The sequence below is a fragment of the Anolis sagrei genome, chromosome 2 (assembly GCF_037176765.1).
Source record: "Anolis sagrei isolate rAnoSag1 chromosome 2, rAnoSag1.mat, whole genome shotgun sequence".
In the NCBI taxonomy this organism is placed as follows: domain Eukaryota; kingdom Metazoa; phylum Chordata; class Lepidosauria; order Squamata; family Dactyloidae; genus Anolis; species Anolis sagrei.
Window position 1 is genome coordinate 202,845,340 of NC_090022.1, and position 25,499 is coordinate 202,870,838.

The 25,499-nt window shown below is 38.1% G+C and overlaps 1 protein-coding gene across 3 annotated transcripts in view; it reads right to left on the minus strand.

Moving 5' to 3' along the window:
* LINGO2 (leucine rich repeat and Ig domain containing 2) overlaps nucleotides 1-25,499 on the minus strand; it is a 785,688-nt gene that overhangs the window by 229,586 nt on the left and 530,603 nt on the right. For all 3 annotated transcript variants that reach the window (XM_060762533.2, XM_060762531.2, XM_060762532.2), the window contains one exon: nucleotides 16,438-16,597. The gene's annotated coding sequence lies outside the window, so the exon portion shown is untranslated. The remainder of the gene's footprint in view (nucleotides 1-16,437; nucleotides 16,598-25,499) is intronic.

The following is a 25,499-nucleotide window of genomic DNA, read 5'->3' on the forward strand; positions in this document are numbered from 1 at the left end:
CCTCATCTTGGGAGTTTCTAACTTCTGATGAAACTGAGAAGGGATCCTGAGTAGGGTTTGGGGTATATTATGACCTCACCTACTAGAGCAGTGGTTCTCAACCGGTGGGTCCCCAGGTGTTTTGGCCTTCAACTCCCAGAAATCTTAACAGCTGGTAAACTGGCTGGGATTTCTGGGAGTTGCAGACCAAAACATCTGGGGACCCACAGGTTGAGAACCACTGCACTAGAGCATGGATCCACTTTAAATCTGATTTCTGCCTCCTGTAGAATTTTGTGACTTGGAGTTTAAGGAGGGACCTTTAAACTGCTCAGTCAGACAGGTCCTGGGCCTCACTCAACTAGAGTTCTGCAGGAGGCAGAAACTGGATTTAAAGTAGATCCATGCCGTAGTGTGGTGAGGCTGCCATTCTTCACTAAGGGCAGCAAATTGCCAGTTAAGACACTGTCCTGTTTCCTATGGAAAAGCAGTATGACTAATTCCCAGGCATCCCAGAAGCTCTCTAAATAATGAACTGGAAAATGTGTTCCTTTGGCTTCAGTATAGTCATTCTTATTTAATATGGAGGACTCTTTTTGACCTCTAGAATCAATTAAGCCCGACCTTTTTAAGTGCTGAGCTGTCCATGAACATCATCATAAACTGTGGCTCAAAGGACTCTCCTTAATATCTAAGGTAGGACTCCATCACAAATGAAGCAAATATTGGCGCTGTTACTATCATGTAGTTATTTACAATTTCCATCACGGATTCTGTTTTTATCCATTACCCCTCCTTTGCCCGCTCCCACAACTTCTTCAAAAGTCAAATAAATTTTCTGATATATTTCAAGCCCCTTGTTTGTTAAGCCACACAGACTCCAAAGGGCATTACAAAAGACATTTCATCATGCAACTTTATATTAGAACATATTTTTAAAAATAAAGAATTTACTCAACAGACCATGACAGTTCATTTGAAACTGCTATCATTTCAAATGCATACTCTGGGATTTCTTAAAATTTATATTATTTACTTGACAGACCATGAACTATTGCACAAATCCGGATTAGGAAGTTCATAAGAAGCTGGTTTTCAGCTCGATCATATGTGACGGCCAAACATATTTTCTTCTCCTGTTTATAATGGCAACAAGGACATTTCCTTTATTAGGGCAGTGCCATCAGTTTACATCATCTGAATCATACTCCATCAGCTCTCCGTTCTAGCCTCATGAAGGGAGGAAGCATTCCCTGCGTACTAAAGTGAAAGTGATTTCTTCATCTCTTACTATAAATGCACAGTTCTTCTATCAATAAAAGGAGGGAGGGGGAATTATCCACCCTCTAAATCCCAAATAAAAGGTTAAAATTGTCCTTCATCTAAAGTCAAGCTTTCTGTATAACCCCTAGTATGGGTGATAAGCTGATTCACTGATGTGTGACACTTGGGGAATCATAAAGAATATTGAATAGTTTCCCACCCTTCACATCACTTGATGAGGATGGAAAAGCAGAGTTCCTAGCAATTTTGATTCAATTCAGAACATTAACAGGAAATAACTGCTTCTGAAATATTTGGCTTTTTTCCCCTTTAATAATAATATTTTCTTAGTGCCATTCTATTGATTTGTAGAATGTCTTAGATATCCACCTGCCAGAATCATGAATATTCCCACCAGCAATGGGCTTCTGCTTCTAGATCGGTTTGGAGTACATCAAAGCCATAGGCCAACAGGCTAGCTATTGGGACTGAAAGCCCTCAGTCAAAGTCTCCCTACTCAAGGGATGTCAAACTCCTTTTAACTGAGGATCACATAATCCTTATGGTTGCCTTCAAAGGGCCATTTGTAATTATAAGGCTGTGTAAATGTGTAAATGTAACTATGTTGGCCTGAAAGCCTCGTAGGCAACATAAAATGATCTGGTGGGCTGGATTTGTTCCATGGTCTTTGCATTTGATACATGTGCTGTATCTTCTTAAAGCCCTAGAGAGAAAATGACTCATGGTCTTTAGGAAATAATTACTAATCCAGCTTCTCTCCTATCATGTCTTTCTCAAGAGAAAAAAATAAAGCTACTCCTCAAAGCCATAGTTCAGTCCACCACTCCTTCCTTACCTTCTCCGTTGTAGGGAAGAAGCAGAAGGCATGGAATTCAGAACTTGGAGGAGCCCAACACCTGTTGGATAGCGCAACAGCTACTGTCCTTCCAGTCAAGATGAGTACTTGGTCAAACTGGTGTATGCTTGGAAAAGCTGCCCTTCCAAGAATGAAGATGTTTGCACCTTTGCAAAGAGAGACATGGAGTTTTATCTCTCTCACCGGCATGAAGAAAGGCAAAATAGGTTTTGGAAATTAGTCCAACACCATCTGATAAGGGGGAGAGGACATGGCATGAGCTGGTCTATCAGATGAATCTGGAAGAAATTTAATTTCTAATTTTTTGTTATAGTCTCTAAATTTTCTAAAGGGGGAGGCAGTTGCTCTATCTTAAGCAGGTAAGGATGAGAAATGCGTTTTACAGTTATGCTGATATCTTACAGTTTAATGTCTCCTTCAAGTCAGAATGATCCAAAAACATATTGATGTATTTGGCTTGGATGAAGCAAATGTACCAGTACACAATGTTACAGGTGCTCACTAAGGGTGCATCCACAGTACATAATTCATGTAGTTTGACACGACTTTAACTGGCTCAATGCTGTGGAATCACAGGTGTTATAGTTCTACAAAGTCTTCAGCCTTCTATGCCACAGAATGTTGGGGAAAGAAAATGAACCATGAGCTGCCAAGGTATGGGGGTTGGGGGGCGTAAGATCCAGGAAGACGAAATATTTCGGGTTGTTGTGAATGGCAGGAAATCCCATGGAAACATTTGAACTGCTGTGTGCTTTAAGTATCCCGTGTAACTGAAATGTTTTCATTTCTGTCGAGAACTGATCAAGTCCCATTTCCTGAATAAAGCTATATGAACCTTCTGAAAGTTTGTGTTTCTCAACTGGAATATGCCAGTATATTACAGACAGGTTAAATACTCAAAAAGAATAAATTGGCTAAGGCCAAACTATAGGTAAAGGACCCTGACTCCTTTTTTCCAGAGGAGAGTCCTCTCAAAGAATACCCAGTTTTGATCACCCTAATATCCTTAAATGAGGAAAAGTGTTGAAATTGTCGATCAACATCAAGACAACACAGGAAGCAGCCCATAGCCTTCTCCACAATGGCAAGCAGTATGATATGTTTGTGAGCGTCGGCTGGTGTAGTGGTTGAGTGTTCGACAATCAAAAACAGGTTTGAAATTCCTGCTTAGTCATAAAACTCATCAGGTAACCTTGGGTAAGTCACATTATCAGAGGTTGGATCAACACTGCCATATAATCCAGTTCAAAGCAGATAAATTGGACTCAGAATTATACAGAATTATATGGCAGTGTAGATGGAGCTTCCGTATCAGAGGAAGATCCTTTGAACAAATTTTGGCAAGAAAATCCCATGATTGGTTTGTTTTAGGGTCACCATAAGACAGGAACAACCTGAAGTCACCTAATAACAAAAAGCAGGCATCTATTTAAATTAAAGCCATTTTTCTATAGTTGAGTCTATACATATATAGCAGCATATACGTGCTTTAGGCAAAATCATGTCTTCTTTTGCCCCCTTTGGCCATACAGGTTTTTTTTAGAATTGTTTTGTGAAATGGACACCTGATTTCTCACTGAAATAATGGCATAAAATATTTCCGCTATAGTACAGGTGGGACCGGGTCTGACATCTATAGATGGCATCCCACAGGGAGCTGCACTAGTACCAAGAGATTTCTACAAAACCACTAGCACCAATATTCATCTTAATTTTAATTTGTCATTCTGGGATCTCAAGGCAACATACAATAAGATCAATTTAATCACTCTAAAATAATTCAAAACCTTATTAAATAAGTTAAATGGAGTAAAAACAAATCAAATAATTTGACAAGTTAAAACAAGACAGTTGGTTGAAATAGCTTACAGCAATTCTGAATCATGCACAAGAGCAGATTGTCTACTGGGCAAATTTGTTTTCAAACCAATATTTTAAATTTTCCACTCTGTTCCTGACATGGAATTAGTCTGATGTTTTGTGGAAAATCACAACGGTGGCCTAAAGTCTCTTAGCAGATGCTTCTACCAAGCCAACTAATGCAGAAACCAGGGGGAAAATTAACACATGCCTTTTAGGAAGTCTTGTGAAGATTTGAATATTGGGAAAAAGTGAAGATACCATGTGTGATTTTGCCAAAAGAAAGCTAAGCCTGTTGCAACTCAGTACTTTATCAGCGTTTATAAGCAACTCATCTGCATAATGTCAACATAGCAATCTAGTCAATTTTATTAGTCAATGTATTAACGTTTCATGGGTTCACTGCTTTTCAAGAAGCTTTTTATCTCACTTTCAAGTTTCTTCTAGAGCAGAAATGTTATGATTGATGAAGGTCATTAAATGATGGGGAGAATGCTAAAGGCCTTTTAAAGAAACCACACAAGAGTAATAAACTGGTGTAGATTCAACCCGTTCTTTAATTGAAACATATTTCAGCAACAAGATTATGAAATTTCATGTCATCCAAATATTACTGAGGGATCCTTTAAAGGCATTTGGGTCATAGATTATTGACCTGAACAGAACTGATAAGGTCCATTGGGCAAAAAGCAGCAACAGTAATAAAGCTGCACGACTCCCTCTCACACCACACCATACAACAGTACTGTAGCTAAAATACCAGAAAAAAATGACAAAATCAACAACTATTTAAAAAACAGCAGTAATAAAAAACAACACATATGACACATCACCACATGATTTGAAGCAACACTGTAGATGAGGAATAAAGACAGCTCTGACCAAAATGCATACACATTAGAAGATTCAAAAATTAAATCAATGTAGAGATTTAACCTTGTAGTTGTATTGATACAGTATATGTAACCTGACCTCCAAAATGTTTTTGTGCTTATATATAACACTACAAGGTAAAGATAAAGGTTTCCCCTGATATTAAGTCTAGTCGTGTCTGAGTCTGGGGTGGTGGTGCTCATCTCCATTTCGAAGCCAAAGAGCCAGCATTGTCTGAAGATACCTCCAAGGTCATGTGGCCAGCATGACTGCATGGAGTACGTTACCTTCCTGCAGAAGTTGTAACTATTGATGTACTCACACTTTAATGTTTTGAACTGCTAGGTTGACAGAAGCTGGACGTAACAGCTGGAGCTCACCCTGCTCCACAGATTCAAACTGTCAACCTTTTGGCCAGCAAGTTCAGCAAGTCGGCAGTTTAACCCGCTGTGCCAGCAGGGGGCCATATAAAACACAAGAGATATTTTTTATTAAAATAATAAATATCTGCACAAAATATTAATTGCTATTCATTTTGGTATATCCCCTCTGCTGATGCTACCCAGTATGGTTCACACACCCCTCCCCACCCGTTATTGGCTCTATTGACTATCATCACCAAAATGAAAGGAAGAGCAGATTCTATTACCATTAAGAAGCTTAGGTTCATTCACTGTTTCAGCACAGTGTTTTGCTGATGTTTATGAAATACCTCTGTCTCAAATAGATCACATGATAAAGTTGGTATACCTCCAAAATTTGAATGTTTCAGGTCTGACATGTACAATACAAATTCAGGAAGCTTTTTACTAATGGGTTCATTTTACTAATGAACCAAAATAAAGCAAACTGCTCAGATTAATAATATGGTATGTCCTTTTAATTCATTTTCCCCATCATACACCATTCCCGCTGCCTCAGAATACAACAGAAAACCTTCCACTTAATAGCATTTCACTTAGACTTGCATCATCTTGGATCTTGAGTGATCATTGGCTATGAATAGAAAGAAAAAATGTCTAAAGCATTATTCATGAAACACTGATCAAGGGAATAATTGAAGGAGGAGTTTCAAGAAGCTTAAAAGACTGTCAACATGATCTAGGAAATTTTCCTAACAACGTAATTATTGCTCAGGTGTCAAGAGTGGGCTAGAATTCTTACAACTGTAAAAACAAAAAAAGAGTGAAATGAAATGTAGTATTGACAAACCCTCAAATAACCTTAGGTTTAACCTCAATGAAACAACACAGATGTCACTGTCAATCTAAAGAGGAAAACAGAACATCAGTTATTATGCAATAGAGCGCAAAGAGCATGTTAAAAGTCATAAACACACTAGAGCAGGCTCATCTCACTTTTTCATATAAATCGCGGAGCCATGGTGAAACAATGGGTTAAATCCTTGTGCCAGCTGAACTGCTGACCTGAAGACTTGAAGGTTGGTCATTTGAATTCACGAGATGGGCTAAACTTCCAGCCCCAACTTCCCATGCGGGGACATGAGAGAAGTCTCCCACAGGATGGTAACCCTGGGCAACATCCTTGCAGATGGCCAATTCTCTCACATCAGAAGTGACTTCTAGTATGTTCTCAATTCACTTCTGACACTATATATATATATATATATATATATATATATATATATATATGCACACACACACACACACACACCAGACGATCAAGACAAGCGGTATCTCTCCCTATGAACTATCTAGGTCTCAAAGATCATATGGAGAGGCCCTGCTCTCAGTCCTGCCTCCTTCGCAGATGCAACTGGCGGGGATGAGAGACAGGGTCTTCTCAGTGGTGGCCCCTCGGCTATAGAACCCCCTCCCTAGGGATATTAGATTGGCCCCCTCCCTCCTAACATTTAGAAAGAGAGTCAAAACCTGGCTTTTTGAGCAAGCATTTGCAGATGCAGTGCAACAGGCAATTTTAGATCCATGCAATGATTAGACAATGCGACTAGAAAATGATTTTATTACTGAGACGTTGAGGGCTTGTGTTTTATTGTTTTTATATAGTTTATATTTTATGTTAATATTTTAATTATATTTTATGTTATTGGGGGCATTCAATTTTGCCGTTTGTAAACTGCCCTGAGTTGCCTTCGGGCTGAGAAAGGCGGTATATAAATATGGATATATATACATACACACATATACATATACACACGCACACTCTATTTTAGGGCTCAGGTTGAGCAGACAACTTTCTTGGATAATGGTGAGGTTCTTGTGCTTCTCTCATACAGGGGTAGGAAAAGACAAGGTGCACATGTGAATTAATATTTATCATAGTGATGTGACTAGAAGGTAACTTCTAGCAAGCATAGCTACTTTGGCCCCATCTAAACATGCTATAAAATCCAGAATTATATGGATTATAAGGGGGGGGGGGTGGTGGGGTTGCTAGAACATGCACACCTCTAATGCATGCTGCAGCACACATCCATGTGGAAAATACGTTTTTAAAAAGTCAGGAGAATGTCTGAAATCAGCAAAAAATGTGCTGCAGTTGATCAGTGCATGGATGCAGCAGAGCCGAAATTCGGAACACATGCAACACTAGTATAAACAGCGCCCCCTGTGGAAAATGTGGACAAAAGAACTGAATATCAGGCTCTCAGGAAGGTAAATTACCCCCCCCCCCCCCCCCGAGAGGAAATCATCCCCCCTTTTTGAGTTGGAAGATGAGTTCTATTGCTGATTCTCACCTGATCAGCTGCAGCAGTTTGGTGTGTTTTTTCCAATGGAATAAGAAAAAACGTCATTCTTTTGAATTGATTCAGCATGAGGAAAGTTTTGTGGACATTGTGGGAGCTTTTTGACTGTTCCCAAGGTCTGTGTGGAGACTCTCCAGAATGGAACTATATTTCTCTAATCTACATTGTGATCCAGATTATGTGGCTGTGTAGAAGCAGTTTGGGAAACTATGAGAAATACTAGGATCTGTTGTCCATCAATATCTAGAGTGCACACAAATCCCACCTTTCTTATACTGTGCCAAACTGCTTCTTAAATGCTACTATACAAAGAGGTTTGGGAAGGAGATTGCAAAATTCATCAGCATAGCTGTATGTGCCGCACACATAGAAAGAGAGAGAATTTGACATTTTTGAAAATCGATAAAAATATATCAATGTGTAATTATACACAATAGCCTTAGTACTTTATTATTTTTTACAATCAGTCAAAAGTACATTGTAGATTCTCAACAAACTGACACCAGTGAGATTTAACATTTACCCAATTTAAATTTATATAGACAGCAAATGAGAGGATTGCATTAGCCAGCTACAATACAGATGTATAAGTGCACACACACACATTCAACACCTACTGGCATAATATTCTAAGATTTTCTTCAGCAATGTCATGCAACACACTTTTGGAAATATGATGTCCTATTTTAATTTGTTCATGACAGAATGTGACAGTTGAAGGAGGCATCACTTTAGCTACAAGGAGGCACAAAGCTGTTTGAATGTATCACTACAAAACCCTGACAGGTCTTATAGCAGAATCAATTTCATATATGATGTAGAGGAAAACTTCACTTGCTACCTCATGTGTATGGAACAGGAAGATTTAACTAATCTTGCCTTGCCAATAAATATATCAGTGTGACATTTGTGTTAGGAAATTTGTCACAGCCAAACCTTTAGATTTTATATACACCTAAGGTATTTCTGAAAAACATCTACACATGTTAGGTTTATATACTGGCTTTATATTTTGAACCTGTCATGATGAATAAACATGCCTGAAAATTGCAGGAAAATATATAGGAACCAGTATCTGCTATTCAGATTCCTGATTGAGGCAATATATGCACTTCTTTTATAGTATTCATGTTGGCACATGACAGTGACTAACATCAAATAAAAATGGCAGTTCTTAAAGCCAAGAAATATACAGGTACAGGTTATAGGCTAGTAATGAAATCAATAAGATAGCATGAATATTTGAAAATATCTGGCTGGTAGCATTATATCCCCACTCCATGATTTTACTAGCTGGGTTTCATTATCCCATTTTGAATGAGTATCTTTCATTCTAAATAACCTTCGTACTAATGGGTATGGAAAAATATTGTAATCAGCAAAGTTTCTATATTTCCATTTGGTGACCATTTTCTGCTAGGCTGCTCCTTCTGGAATATCATATTTGCGGAAACTGAAAACATTTACAGCAAACTGTACATCTCATACCAGCACAGATGCTGTTAACAGTGTGGGAGGAACACAATGCAAGGCAGACATTAACAGAATTAATAGCGTTTCTAATGGTGGGAGCATGAGGTTTGTAACATTAAAAATTTCTAACAAATCAGGGACAGCTATAACATGATATATCAGTCCTCCAGAATTTGGAAAAAAAAACTTAAAACACTGGGCTAAATTCAGTTGTTAGTTCCAAATATAGTAGAGCCATTTACTAAATGAGACACAGCCATGTATAGAAGCCCTGTTGATGGGTCTGCTTTACTTGGGACAAATTGGCATTCACTTATATTGTCATTATAATCTAGATGTGTGTTTCCATACAGGGCTACCAGATGACATTTTTAATGTATGTGTGCTCTGCAGGAAGAGGAAGTCAAAGGCCAGGGTGGAGTTCAGCCAAATGTAAACCTCCAGCTTCCCTGGGTGTTGGCCTGTTTTCCTGTTTTAGGTTACACCACCATCTTGTCCTCTGTGTGTTCTGTGAAGGCTACAGCTGATTATTTCAGGACTGGGTAGGAATCTGGGATCCTACCACAGGATTAGCAATATTGTCTACCCTGAACTGTCTATCCAGACACTGTGAAAGAATGGTTGAGTGTTGTTGTTAAATAGTTCATGTCTAGGGTTGCCAGGTCAGGACAATCTTTGAAATTTCTGGTCCAAAACATGTGACCTATTGATAGGTCCTGGTGATGTCAAGAAGCATTATGCATTATGCAGCAAAATATATTATAGTCCCCAGATCTGCAGGAGATACATTCCTGAACCCATTGTGGAAATAAGAAACCAAGGATAACAATGAATCCCAATGAGATGAATGATTTCTGCTGGGTTATTATATAGAGTCACCCAGGAGGATGTAAAAACTTCCAGAGAGGTATAATCTCCAGGAATTTTCTACGTCCTCCAGTAAGTATGCCATAGAATTTCCTGAAGGAGCTAGAAAATTCTTACAGAAATTGTAGATACTGGTCCATGAGTACAGTCATTCACAATTTATCATTCCAAAATGCATGCACCTTAACCCTAACCCCACCCATATGCAGAACATACTTTCCTAGTTAGAAACTAAATGTCCTTGCAAACTGATTTGTACATTTGAATTTTATCTATTAATATTTACAAAATACAAAACTACACAGCCAGCCAGAATACGATTGTCACATTTCAGTTCTCCAAATCTGAGGAGACTATTGTGCATAGTCTCCTCAGATTGTGTGATCTATAAAGTATACACTTTAATTATAACACTGCTTGCCTGTCTGCTAGATGGTTACCATTACCATATGTGTCGGACTTGCAACTATTTACTGGTCTGAAGGAAATATAGTACAGTGCACTGCAATGGTTATAGTGCAGGAACTTGGAATAGGGAGATAATGGTCCAAATCCATCTGATCATGTACATTACTTGGTGACTCCTCCTTGATTTACATAGTAAGGAGCAGGAGGAGAAAGCAGACATCATTGGGAGAAATGGCTGTTCTTCATCCATCTCAGCAAGATTGCTCAGGTCACCCCATTACATGATCTTAGGCACGTAGTGAGTCAGCCACCCTATATTTCAAGACAACATTGACTCATCCTACAACACAACTATAAAAAAACAACAACCCACTACTGAATTAATGAGTGAAGATTTCAAAAGTGCATTAAAATAATAATAATAATAATAATAATAATAATAATAATAATAATAATAATATAACAATAACTTTATTTTTATACCCTGCCAACCATCTCCCCAAGGGGATTCAGGGCGGCTTACAAGGTCAAGCCCAAAAAGTTATAAATAAAACAAACAATAAAATATAAAAACAACCACAATCGTAAACAACATCAAAACAATATGGATGAGAAAAGGAACATAATTGAGGTTCAGTCTCAATGACTGCGATACATCCTGAAGGGAGCGCATGGAAAATGCAACAATCAAGTAGACAGGGCTCGGAATACTGTTATCAAAAGTATTGAGGTAGACAATAAGAGGGCCGACATAGAGTGCTGAACACTGGAACATCCAGGTTTTTACTTGTCTCTAAAAAGAGGATAAAGTAGGAGCCTGTCTGATCTCCCTAGGGAGGGAGTTCCAGAGCTGGGGGGGGGGGCACCACTGAGAAGGCCCTCTCCCTTATCCCCACCAACCGTGTTTGAGACGGTGGAGGGAGAGAGAGCAGTGCCTCCACGGATGATCTCAGGGTACGCACTGGTTCATAGGGGAAGATGCGATCACTGAGATAAGCAGGTCCCGAACCGTTTAAGAGTTTATAGGTGATAACCTGCACCTTGAATTGGTACCGGAAACTTATTGGAAGCCAGTGGAACTGTGTAAACAGGGGGGTAGACTGCTCCCTGTAACCAGCTCCCATAAGTAGTCTGGCTGCAGATCTTTGGACCAACTATAGTTTCTGGGCTGTCTTCAAGGGCAACCCCATGTAGAGCACATTGCAGTAATCCAACCTAGAGATAACTAGGGCATGGACCACCATAGCCAAATCAGATTTCACAAGGTAGTGAAATAACTCTTAGCTGACTTGCATAGTCTGCTGTATCTCTCACACTTCTTTTGATCCAGATAGGAAATCACTGAAAGTTCTATTTTGACATTGTTGCTGCTATTTTCTTTATAACTTTGGAGCATTTTTATTTGAGTATTGGGGGGCATTCCCAGCTCCTTAAATCTCTATTCAGTTCTTCCCCTCTGGTTGACTGTCCTATCTTCATTAAAGCTTTTCCCAATCTCTGTGCCATCCTTCCCCTGTCTACTCTGTTTTCTTTTCACTCTCTCTAGTCCATTTTATATTGCTTGGGTATAAGAATAATTTCACTTAGGAGGCCTTATGAGCATGCAGTTGAGCATGCAGTTCTAATGGATACACCAGGGCTACGAATCTGGATATTGTTGCACATCAACTTCCAGCTTTCCTCATCATTGATTATGCTGCCTAGGGCTGTTGTGGCTCCCAGAGCTATACAGTGAGTTCCATGCTATCAAGCTATCTAAACCTCTTTTAAGCTGCTGTACTTTGTTTCTCCCTCCCTTTATTTGATGGATTATGATCTGGCAGAATACTACAGTGCTGAGATAAGCAAGCTTACTTTGAAGGAAATACCACTGAGCTTAATAGGTCTAAATCCCCAACACACATGTTTAGGATTGCAGCCTTTACATTTGTTTAAAATTAATAATTGGCTTTGAAAACAGAGAGCTGTTGCATGCTTTCTACCTATGCAACTAGATTTTTTTTAAAAATCCCTCAGATTAACTTTGGAGGAGAAAAGCGAGGGAGAACCCAGAAAATATAGGAAGCACAGAGGTCAAACTCTAATACACGTCTCAAAGAAAGATCTATAACTTTTGCATTATCATTAGGGTTAAATTTATTGAATATATTTCCTATTGCATTAAGTGGGAGAAGTGACAGAATAGTCCCCAAACTCTTTGCTTCTGAATATACAGTGATTACACAAATTTCACATTCGTGAACATATTTATATATGGATATGTATGTAGGCTAATTAAGATGCATACACTACACTTTGCTGGGTCAAATACAGAAAGACATTACAACAAAGAGAAACTAAGACATTAGTGAAAAAGCTAATGTACATTGTACCTAATGTGCGTATGGGAAAGGGCCATGGATGCCATTAATCTGAAAGACATTATTTCAGATTGTAATAAATCCATGAAACCTTGGCACCAGGTCAAATTTTGTCAAAAATTATTAGCCACTTGTGCTTCCTCTATTTTATCAGTTTTATACTTATTTATGCAATGCTTTTGACATGAAATAAGTAAACCAGGTCAAAGACTAGCTTGTAGACTTGCCCAGGAAGCCATTATATACAGTGTGGTGATCACAATACCAACAATTATCTCTGTTTTTCCTGAGCTATATATATTCTCTGATAACACACTTTCCACCTATCAAAATATTTCAGTAGTAAATACATCAAGGTACAACTTAGCCAAATCAAAGTACCTTTATGGTGACTTGATTTCAATGGGAGAGCTACATGTGTTTCTAGTTCTGTCATATTGGTTGTCATTAACACTTTTGGATCATGAAGTATGTTTCATTTAGCTTCTTTCCCCCCAAGGATTTCAAAATACTTAATAAATGGTTTAACAGGGAGTGGTAGCTTCTAAAACATGTTGTCAGTATATTTCTTTTCATCACCTACAATATATTAACTGAAAACAAGAAACAATACAGTTATCTGTGAAGTTGGCAGTACAGTTATCTGTGAAGTTGCAGAAAACATGTGTAAACAGAATTTGAAATAAAATGCAGCTGATGCTTCCAAAAATAGTTACCAAAGAGGTTTGTTAACAAGCAGAAAGCAGAAGGTGCAAGTGGTGAGTTATGAAAACAAAGATAAAATAAGAATTAAATGCCAATTTCCAAAAGCACTTCTTTTAGATGTGGCATAGTTTGATTTTATTGTGCTTATCAGAAATGATAACGCCAAGGACATCAAGGTGAAGGATCTCTTAAAAGATGCTCTTAAAGCTTTAGCTAAGAGAAAGATCAAGGACTGCACAATGCTATCAAAGGTAAGCAAGTTTCATTCTAGCTGGCACTCATATACAATCTTTATAGTTCAGAAACGTCAGTGCTGATCCACATTGAGGTATTCTGGATCAGGTTGGCTGAAAGTTAAACTGCATGTCCTTGAGCCAGCTGAGAAGTTGGGTCAGTCTAAGCTGTGGGGCCCCAAACTCCATTACTGGCTTGACAATGGTTGTATAAACTGATTTGGCACTGCTCAACCACAATCTTTCCATAACACCCTCAATCTACCATTTGCCGTGCCTATCGCTTCAGTGTTCGGCACCTTGAGTGACAAGAATCAGAGCAAGTAAACTATGTGAAAGAGGGGAATGGGGAGCTCTTCCAGCTCTATAATTATCTGGTGTTGGACCGGCAAACTAAATTAACTAAATAAACTGGGAAAGTAATGAAAAAAATGAAAATAAAATGCCACCCTTGCTGCCTATGAGGAATGGGAGATAAATGTTCTGGAGAGCTAAACAAAGCTTGTAAGCTATATTTCCCCCACCCTGACTGAAACTGAACAGTCTTGTGTTCTGAACTTCTGCAAATATGTGCATCCTGCTTAGCATTATTGAAGCCGTTCACTCAATGGGACTGGGTGGAAGCCATTTTTTAATCAATTTTATCTCAGTCATTTCAACAGAATTGTGGGAGTTTAATTTGAAATGATATGTAGCCTTTTCCTACTCATTAGCCTGGCTATTTCCCCTCATTCAGGAGCCTGCCATGACAGCAACAAAACACTGTCTTGGTAAAAAACAGGAGAGACAAATACATCCAATTAAATCATTTGCCTTGAATTTAAAGGATAGGCATGATAGGTTTGTAATCAGGTTTCTAAAGCTGTCTTATTGTGTAATTATTGTTTTATGTCTGCAGAAGCAGTAATATACAGTAAGTGGGCCATATTTTCTTAGTTGTTACTTTAAAATGAGAGTTTCTAATGACACTGGAGAGGAAGAAAATATCTGGCTGCACTGTCAGCACCAAAATCAACAACGGTGCATTTTATATAAAGAGGTTGTTTTTTGAAGAGTGCCTTAACTCTTCCAAAGATTATAGGAACATTTATATTCTTTCTTGTGTTGCCTGAAATCTATGCCTATAAATCCTTTCAATCCTGGAATTCATTCTCTAGAGCAGTTCCTAAACTTTGGTCTTTCAAGTGTTTTGAACTTAAGCTTCCAGAATTCCTGACAACTGCCCAAGCTGGCTGGGGCTTCTGGAAGCTGAAGTTCCAAACACCTGGAGAGTCAAAAGTTGGGAACCCCTTCTCTAGAAGCATTATCATTCTCCAGGGAATTTGACGTTCTTGATCATATCATTAGACATGAGCTGTATCTTCTCATCATCAGTCATAACTATTGGTGGCATTGAAGCTCTAATATTCAATCCTTTCTGCTGGCCACTGAATGGGAGGCAGTCATCCAGAAAGACACAGCTACATTGTGTTTTCTGTATTACATAGAACGATCCGAGGTAGTCCTCAATGGTAGAATAGGTAGATGATAACATGATCTGTGTTACAACGGCCGTGAAGATGGACAAATACTGCAACATAGTAGAGGCAAACAATCATGACTGTATCCCTGCCACTGTATTAGAACCTCTTTCTGTGAAGAGTGTGTGTTGGTTACTGTGTACCAATCCCAACACATAAAATAAATTCACCCACAGGCATCTTCCAATCAAACCAAAACCAATAAAAGTCCCATTGCAATGACTGATTGGCAACAGGGCTAGAACTGTGAAATTTGGAAAACCCTAGCTATGAACCAGACAATTGGGGGTGGATATGAATCCAGTCATTCTTACTCACTGCCAGGACTTAGCTTTGGAAGACAATCACACTTAGCTACAAGTGATGGCCTATGATGATGATGATGATGATGATGATTCACTCTCCATATCTGCTGTGAAATGTACCAGGCCACCCAGAAATGTATGTGTGAGAGAATCACAAAAGGAGAACCCGCCTCAACACCAAAACATGGACATTATGGTCAACCTCAGAGATTACTGAACTAATTTTGTACAAATCCTCTAACATGCAGCCAATGAATCACAGTCTTGGGATGCACTCACTCTAAATAAGCATGGTTTTCAAATAGAGCCTGGCTATTATTCCAATGTAATTGTTATGGTTCCATCCTTTAGAAACCTGAGACTACCTCCTTCCCTGCACTCAGTGTGACTTTCCCCATCAAAGGAAAGGCAGAAGCCAAGAGAAATGTGTGCACATAGATTTTCTTGGGGGAGGAAAGGTGTTTTTTCCCCTCCCTCCTGTCCTTTTGGTAAGGGGAATCTCAATTTGAAATGTGCTCTTCACATCTGTGTTTGTACAGCAGAAGTTTGATGGGGATATAAAAAGAACACAAATGTGATTGCTTTTGCAAGAATTCTAACCTGGCAAATCGAATCTCTTTTTTAGTTCTTTTTATGGCTAAACAAGTATTTACCTTGTCATTGCCTGAGTGAGACAGTAAATATAATGTCTGAACAGTCTGTGTGTCCCATTCTGCCATTCTGAGTTATGTGATTAATTTTATTATACCTCTTTAATGCATGTTCTCTTTTTAACCTTTGTGCATCTCAAGAAATGAAGGACCCATTAAACTACACATGTTTTCCTGAGGTTTCACAGTAAAATGCACCTTTTATGTCAAGCCATCTGCTGTACCTATTAAGGGAAAGAAGTTAAAAAGCAATACACAGTGGAATCGATAGCTAGTGTTCCATTTTAAAGTCTTGTAAAGATGTCAGGAAGCCAACTGACTTCATGGGCCTCCTACCTGTTGTACTGTCTTTAAAAGTCCAATCCTCCCTGTCGACCATGCACTCCTCTTGGCCACTGGTTAAAATCAAAATGGAGTATGCAATCATGATAATCCCAACGCGTCATGGATGATGGACTCTTTCAAGCTACCGCATTCCAGCTGTCCAAAACAAACCCTGCAAAACAAAACACAACATATTTAATTTTCGATTAAATTCAGAGAACCATTTCTATAGAGAAAAGAAGGTCTGCTTAATCTATCAGAGCACTATAAAGGAGGCAAAAAGATATATTGACAATCATACAAGCATGTGCTTCATAGGAAGCATTTTTGTTGAGTGTGTTTTGCAATTTGATCATGTTGTTACAGATTTATTTACAAAATGAAAAGGTTAATTTAAAATGTCAATTAAAGCTATTGCTCCACTAGGATAACTGTGCAAGGACAGAATTCCTCAAGAAATATTCAATTCAAACAAACCAAAGTTTGCTTTTAAGAGTTGTGATCTCAGAAATAGGTCTCAGCTACAGACGTGGGTCGACTGTCCACAGGCTTTATAATCGTTTCTAAAGATGGCCAATTCAAATCCTAAATTCTCAGTTTAAGAACAAATGCTAACACAGTGAATGTCATGGAACACTGGTGCATTAGAGTATTGAAATTCAAAGACTATATTATCATTTGAAATTCAAAAGCAAATGGCTTTAAAGAGGTCAAGACTGCCAAGAATGAAAAAAAAAATCTAGATTTATGACAAAATTGGCAATCTTGATATGATGAAACTATGTCTAGAGGATCCTCCAGACCCCTCAAGGGAGATTCCACCCCACAGTGCCTCCACTGTTTGACCAAGGCATCAAATATACTTTCCACAGAACTGCCATCTCTGCAAAATTAGTACTTACCCTGTATCATATACATACATAGCAAATTGAGAGAGAAAACACCTTTTAATAATTGTATATATTTTCCCAAAATACTTCATTAAAGTTTTTTTCTATAGGATGTGTTGAAAAAATCTTGGTTGTTTGTCACAGTATTACATTGATTTCAACATCATCACAAAGCAATAGCTACTTAAAAACTACCAAAAGTTGAGCTCTCAGCCTTTTGGTTACCATCTGAATTTTTTTTTCATTCTATCTGGATCTGATATCATAGACAATCATCACTGCCAATCTGGGATTGAGGAAAGGGGCATTCATATTCAAATAGCCTACTGACAACACATACATCTAGTTCTAATTATTATTTTGAATAGGGATTAATTTTCTGCTCAGTTCACCCTACATTACTGACTTTGTTAAAAAACAAAACCAAACCAAACCAAACAAACTCGATATTTCTTCCCAGCTTTGTAAAGCATTTGCTTATTTAACCAAATGTGGAACTTTATAATAGAATGTTTTTCCTTCTCAAAAGCTCCCCTTCCACCTAAAAAGATTTCACTTTTCGTATTAGTTCTATTATATACTTGACATCATTCAACAATGGTCAAGTGCTACAGAGCATTTCCTCTTGTTACTCTTTGCTGAGTCTTCCTGATGACCTAAATAGCAGCTCTTTAGCCAAGAATGATGGGAGGCACCTCATCCAGATGACCTATATTTCATCCCTTTCATTAACTGGTGGTGGACAAATCTATCCGTTTCAAATCCTCCCAAATGCTACTTTTGTGATTTCTGGTAACTTCTGATTAAATAGAATCACCCACCCATCCCTGTTATTAATTAAAGTAAATACTGCATGCATGGCAATCCTAAAACATTAGTTAAAAATCTTTGCAAATCCATTCATACAGTAATCAAATAAGACATTTAAAATTGCTTCATCCCCTTACCTTAGAATCTAACAGGAGATTCTTCTAAATGGAAACAGACCAATCACCAATTTCATCTTTGCATATTGATAAACATGAGTTAGTTTAATGCAATATGAGGAATGTTCCTTCATCCTAAGATTCTTTGCAGACTATTCCACATTGTAGACCACAGTATGCTGCTTCTGCGCTCTCCTAGAAACTGCCTCATTGGTTTAACCAACACCTATTGTCCAATAACGCTGATTTAATAATGACAGAAAAATGACTCACAATCATTGTATTGGTCTAAAAGTCCTCATAAGTGGGACATGAGGGAATATAACATTGGGACTTTTGCTGATTACTCAGTAGCTGAATCATCTAGAAGTAGACTGGACAAAACACTGGAGAGCTTTGTGTAAGGAGCAGCCTGGAATTCAAGAAAGGCTGCCCAGGATTACTTGAGAATGCTTTCCAGCTCTTACTCCTCTTATATATAGCAGGAGTGTGGGAGCAAATCCAAGCACAATATACCAGGAAATGAAATTGATTCAATCTCCTTTCTGCTTTGTGGAAAATACCAATTTTTTCTTCAGGTCTGTATTTGGCCAGATTGTAACTGTCACACAACATTTGAAAGGTTGTTACAGTTTTAGATTTGATTGAGAGAATCTTAGAGCTATAGTTCTGAAAAAATATCATTTCCAAGATTTGGATCTGGACATAATATTGTACACTGCAAATATTTACCCATTATCATCACCATCATCATTTTCATTTATATACTGCTTTAAAGGTGACTCAAAGCAGCTCAACTCTACTCACCCCGCTTAACTCTACTAAATCTCCTAAAACACACCCCAAATTATCCTATTCATAGTTTGGCCACCTTCACAGATTTCCACTATAACAATATCCAATAGTGACTGAACAACATCCAATGCCAGAACACAAGATACATTTTAATCAATGCCCCAGATTCTCCAAATGTATCCATTTTACACTTTGTGCAATGTTGCCCCAACAATTTATTGCAGTAACTGATAAATCAGCCCATCTGTCTCTGGAAGTGTACAAAACTTCATCTATCAGAAACTGAACAACTGTCTGTAACCTGGTGCTGTCAAGATATGAGATACAGCCAAGATCTGGAACGCCCTTCCCATGGAGGTAAGATCAGCCTCCTCGCTGATGGTATTCCGAAAAAGACTAAAAACTTGGATGTTCAAGCAGGCATTTGGTTAATTCGGTGCAATGAATGTGTCGACTACGGATTGGTAATATGGATGATGCAATTGGACCACGATTTTAGTTAGGAGATGTATTGGATTGTGATTTATGTGAAATATTGTGTATTATGTTTTTTACGGTTTTAATTGTATACTGTGTACTGTATATTCTGTTGTAAACCGCGTTGAGTCGCCAGTTAGGCTGAGAAACGGCGGTATACAAGGACAGTAAATAAATAAATAAATAAATAAATAAGATCTTAGACTGGGAAATGTATTGCAAAATTATTCACAGATAAAATTATGATGTGTCTGTCTAGCCAAACCGCCAATCCACTGTTTGAACTGTAACAGTCTTTCCCAACATGGCCATTCACTGGCAAGTGGATAGAAACCACCCTGAGTCACCCACGGGCTGAGAAGAGCTGTATATAAGTACGGTAAATAAATAAATAATAGCAGGAGGCTGGTGAATGGAAAGGTATCCTTGAAGATCTCTTAAGGGTCCTCCAGACAGCCTGAAGAATGATGGAATTGCTGTGCATCCAACTATATAAACATAGCTAGAAAGTACCTTGCCACCTCTACTGTTTCTAACAATCAGTAAATGGTCATATGGAGGGCTGTGTAACTGCTTCAAAAGAAGATGGGGAAGAGGGTGATTTGGTTGTTTGTCAGTCAGTAGAAAATGTCAGTCTCAACAAGGCTTCCAATACTGAGTTAAACTGGACTGAATGCCTTCACAAGTCACTAACAGGATGCCAGTCTTAATTTTTACTACTATATCTTTCAGTCTTTTGATCCTTTGTATATTTAAAAAAGGAGATGAGGGTGTCACCTTGAGCTCCTTGGGAATAAGATGGGAGATAAATGCAAATGATGAGCACAATGATGATAATGACAAAGTTGATGATGATGATCTGGGTAAACTAGATGTGGCAATAACACCAGTATTTTGGTTACTATCCTATTACCAAGCCTGTTTATTTCATTACATTGTAAATGGCACAAAATGCTATTTGTACATATTAAGTGCATGTAACTGTTTTGTTGCACTAATTGCACAGCTTATAGCATTCATCCAACTTATTCACTTAATGTGCCTCTCGTTTAAAAAGCTCAGTAGGAAACCCCATAGCTAGGTTAAAACAAACAAACAAAACTCCCTAAAGTCAATAAAATTCTTGCAGAAGTTGAGTGCTGAAAAAGACAAACACCACCAAATCAAATTTGTCTCCTGATGTTCAGTCACAAGTCGAAGAGGGAAGCTAAAACAAGCACACAGAATCCAACCAGCCATGATAGATTTCAATCAATTGTATTATGAGATCAATCACCATTAAGATTTTATATCCAACCCTTTCCCTAAGTCTGGTGAAGAAAAAACCTTCCCTTTCCACTTTTGATTTGCAAATTCCTGGTTTCATTAATGAGGAAGAGGCCTGTTTCAAATGGGTTGCAAACCTACCCGTGATACATGGATATAACATTATCAATTATTTTCTTTTTGCTTCAAAATCAAACAAAATTTGAAAACATTTTTGTAAAAGTTTATTTTGCATGAAGCCCAAATATTTTGGCACAAAAACCCCAGTATTGTGTTTCAAAAAGCCATAGTGTTTCTCATTTTTTTGCACAAAAATAGTTTTGTTTTCACAGTTAGCATTTTTAGAAGTTCTAAAATATGAAAAAAATCCTGCAGTGATGAAACCATTTTTTCAACATGGTGACTTTTGCCAGAACATCTATCCACTGAAAACCAGGAAATTTGTAACCTTTTTTTTTGTATCTCTGGGATAATATCATTGCAGTTGAAAAAGAAAAGCCATAGTTGGATACTTGTTTTGCTATTAAGTTGACTTTAATGTACACCAGTGATTCCGTATGGTACTCTCCTATTGTATACATTAACATCATACAACTCATCAGCCATAATGAAAACAATTAAGCCCATTGTGGACAATTCTATACAACTGGTGAACAACAAGTGTTGGGATCTAAGTTGCAAATGCTGCATATCCATTGTTGTGAAAAGAATCCCAGAAACAAACTCTTTGCATTGGCTTAGAAATAGAAAAAAATATCACTGAAAACAACCGAAGGAGTTAAGAATATTTGTAAGGGACAGGAAGGTTCACTTTTGTGAAGCTGTTGCTCATAATTTCTGTTATCCAAACCAAGGATGAGAGGAAAGACACTTTTCATGTCCTGCTTACAGTAATGCATTGAGCAAACCAATGTTGCTGGATTAACTTAGACAGAGAAGTTGCCAACCATCACCTATTTACCTATCCTTAATTACATTGATTTAGAACTTGACAAGACATAATTGCCTATTGGACTGGTGCTCAAGGCTCCCGTTTGTTGCCATTGTCATCCATCTAAGGAGCTAAGTGTATCCTGTTTCAGCCTGAAGCCAACAGCTACACTGAAGAAAGCTATAGTAGTTAGCAAGTAAGCTTTGGATACACCTCCATCAACCTCAAGTTCAATCTGAAAGAAGTCAGGGAGTGCTTCCCTCTGTTACTTAGCAACACTCCTTTCTGATTGAGTTTATAATCAATATAATGTCTCTATCTTACAGCAAAAAAGCATGTAACCTGGTACTGTCAATCCTGAGATATAGCAGCTTTCAGAGTCTCCAGCATAGTGGAAAATCAGTCCACACTGAGGCAACATGCATTGGACCATTTACTCTCTTAGTTCTATTACTAGGATTGAGACTTTCACTAGGGATGAGTGAAGAATTTGATCATTTCCAGTATCTGATGAACCAGTTCTGATCTGCATGTTCTGAGCTACTTAGTTATCTGCTAGATGATTTATGTTCCATATGTTCTGGCATGGTGTTCAGCTGAAAAGGCATATCAAAATAGAAGTGATCTGAAGAAAAAATGTATTTTAAGAATATATTTAACAACATGTACTTTGTGAAACTACAGTCAACCCTTCAATTTTTGCAGTTTGAATTTTTGTGGATTTGTTTATTCACAGATTTGATTAATATATTCTCTCTAGGAATCTCTAGGCCCTCTGCAAGAAATTGACCATATATTTTAAGGACCTCATCATATTGATGGGTCCTCCACAGGCCCGCAGCCAGGATTTTGATTGGGGGGGGGGAGTATGATTCGGGGGGGGGGGGGTGAGTTTGATTTGGAGGGGGGGCTGAGGATCTACCCTAGCAAACCTTTTGTATCATTATCCCAATACCTCCATGCATATGGGCTATATTGAGCATGGTGATCAGATCATGATATGAATAAACATAACAGTTTAAATAATGTACCAGTAAGGCCTTCTCGTGGACCACCCTGATAATTTCGGGGGTGGGGGGGCTGAAGCCTCTCAAGCCCCTTCCCCCCAGCTACATGCCTAGTCCTCCAGTTTTGTTTTGCTGGCAATTGCTGGTGAAACAGAAGGCACACATAGCATCTCTCCACAACCCACGTGCCCTCCCTTTTTCCCCATCACATGCGGGCATTGGGGCAAGGTGCATTGGTGCCCTGTCCCTGCCCCCATCAGACAGGGGAAAGTGTGGCAATATGCACTGCCCTTTCTCCCATCAGAAGTGGAAAGGCCTATATAATGCAAATAGTTGCATTGGAACTACCCAAAAGACTCATGGCTTACCATGGTAGTGAGGAAGCAGAATCTAACACTTCCTCATCAATTCACCTCTAGATGGGGTGGGGCATTGGCCTGCATCATCTGATGGGGTCCATCATGAACTGTTACAAAGAGCAGACCCAACTTAGTGGCTAAAAAAAACACACCAGTATGATAACGTCAAAATTGAAAGACATCGAGATTCCTATGGAGAACGGTTTTTTAGACATTAGCAGATTCTTTGGCACAAATCTATGATTGTCTTGTAAAATTGGACAATCTAGAGATTCCTAGAGAAGTTTTTAAAATAATAGTTTATTATTTTTTCCACTTTCACATGCATCCTGCCCCCCTAAGCACAGTGCATGTGGAGTAGTTATACATATATTGGAGTGATGAATTAATATATCTGTTATAACTCTTCTTCTTATGATATATATAAATACTTTTGCTTTATTTAGTTTCTCAAATAAAAGTGAGCAGCCCCCCAAAAGTAAGTATTACCATCTAGGTTGAAATCATGTAGTGCTAGGGTCTTAATACTATGGATCCAGGACCCTCCTCCTCCTCAAGAGATGGTAAATCTATTCTAAACATAGACAAACTAGGCAGGTTGTGGTATTTTGAGTTAAACTGCCTAGCCACTGAAATGTGTAGTGTGGTTATTTTCTTCATATTTTGCAGATGGCAACCTGTATTAATGCATTTGATCACAGAAATAAGATTTCAGAAGCAATCAAAGTGGTTCTGCTGAACCGAGTAAATCGTATCAGTCAATGTACTCCTAAAGGTGATAGTGTTCTTGGGATAAATACAAGTATTGCAACACAAGGGTGCAATCCAGGATCATACCAGTTTTAATAATGACTTTTAAACTTCCACTTCTGTTTTGTGTCTTTAAATATGTATTTAATGGAAATATGTTTTAATATGTATATTCTACAGAGTGATTTTAAACAATTATGCATTTTGATTATGTGTTTTAGCAATGTTGCAACCTGACTCCAGCTATGAGGAGAGGAAGATAAGAATTATTATTATTATTATTTCAGAACAGATTTTATTAGCTATGTCTGGAGATTGGTCAGTTGATGTAAAATTTTAATAGGAGGCTTGCTGATAGCTCTAGCAAGTTATTTAGAAATCTCTAAGAATTGACAGCTTTCCCCAATTGCCATATTGTAGTAACATGATACAGATGGAAATCTAAAACAAACTGAATGCACTATTGGCTGCTGCTTGGCTTTCATGTACTTCCTTTTATCTCTGGATTTTATTGTAAATTTGTTAATATCACAGATTAATGTGGAAACTGGATGGTGCAGACTACTTGCCTGTACAAAAATGGACCTGGCCAGATAAAGATGAGCTTGTCCACCCCTGAGTTTAAAGAAGTCATAACTCAGGATCAGATGAAGGCTAAGAAACCCTTCTACAGATGATAAGAAGCTAAAGGAGACAGGAAGACTCCAACCTTGGATCATGGTGTGAAACAACCACTTAAAAAGGCACTCAAAACATCAGTATCACCCAAAATCCATTCTCATTACCAATTACTGTTCGCACATGATAGTGATTTGTATTACACCTTGTTATAATTTTACAAGTACATCATAATCTGAAGTGGGAACAGGTATACAATGAGATTTATACATTCAAGTATGTGACTCAGGGACTTTGGGATATCACTGCAACTGACATAAGAAACAAAGCTGAGAAGCTCAATAGACCCTTGGGCAGTGCTAGAGCAAGAATTAAGATGCTCTTTCATGTGCATTTGCAAATCATTCTCTTGAATAAAATGTTGGTTTGAATAAAAAAATAAAAAGTTTAAGGAGTATAAGACCTGAGGACTTCCAGATATTCAAATAAATAAATAAACAGAAATATAAATACTGTTGTACAGCAGCTCCCATCAGGTCTGGTTACCTTAGTCAAATATGGGGGATCATGGGGGCCCAACCATATGTGGAGCCTCAAACCTTCTGTGACCCTCTTGTAATTGAGACATGATGGTACTGTGAATGGATGATGTTATGATTAAAGTGAAGTACAGAAAAGAATAAGGGTAGTTAGGTGACTGAATCACAACACAAAACAATATAGACTATGAGAAGTTTCTTGGCTTTTGTTGTTGTGACTCGTTACTCTTCATAATGTCTTATAACAATAGCAGTTTTCACAAGGTTCCAACAGAACTGATACCCCACCCCCACCCACCCCGCCCCAGTTCAGAATTCTTTAGATCAGGAGTCCACAAACTTTTTAAACAGAGGGCCGGGTCACAGTCCCTCAAACTGTTGGAGGGCCAGATTATAATTTGAAAAAAATCATGAATAAATTCCTATGCACACTGCACATATCTGATTTGTAGTGCAAAAAACATTTTAAAACAATACAATAATTAAAATGAAAAACAATTTTAACAAATATAAACT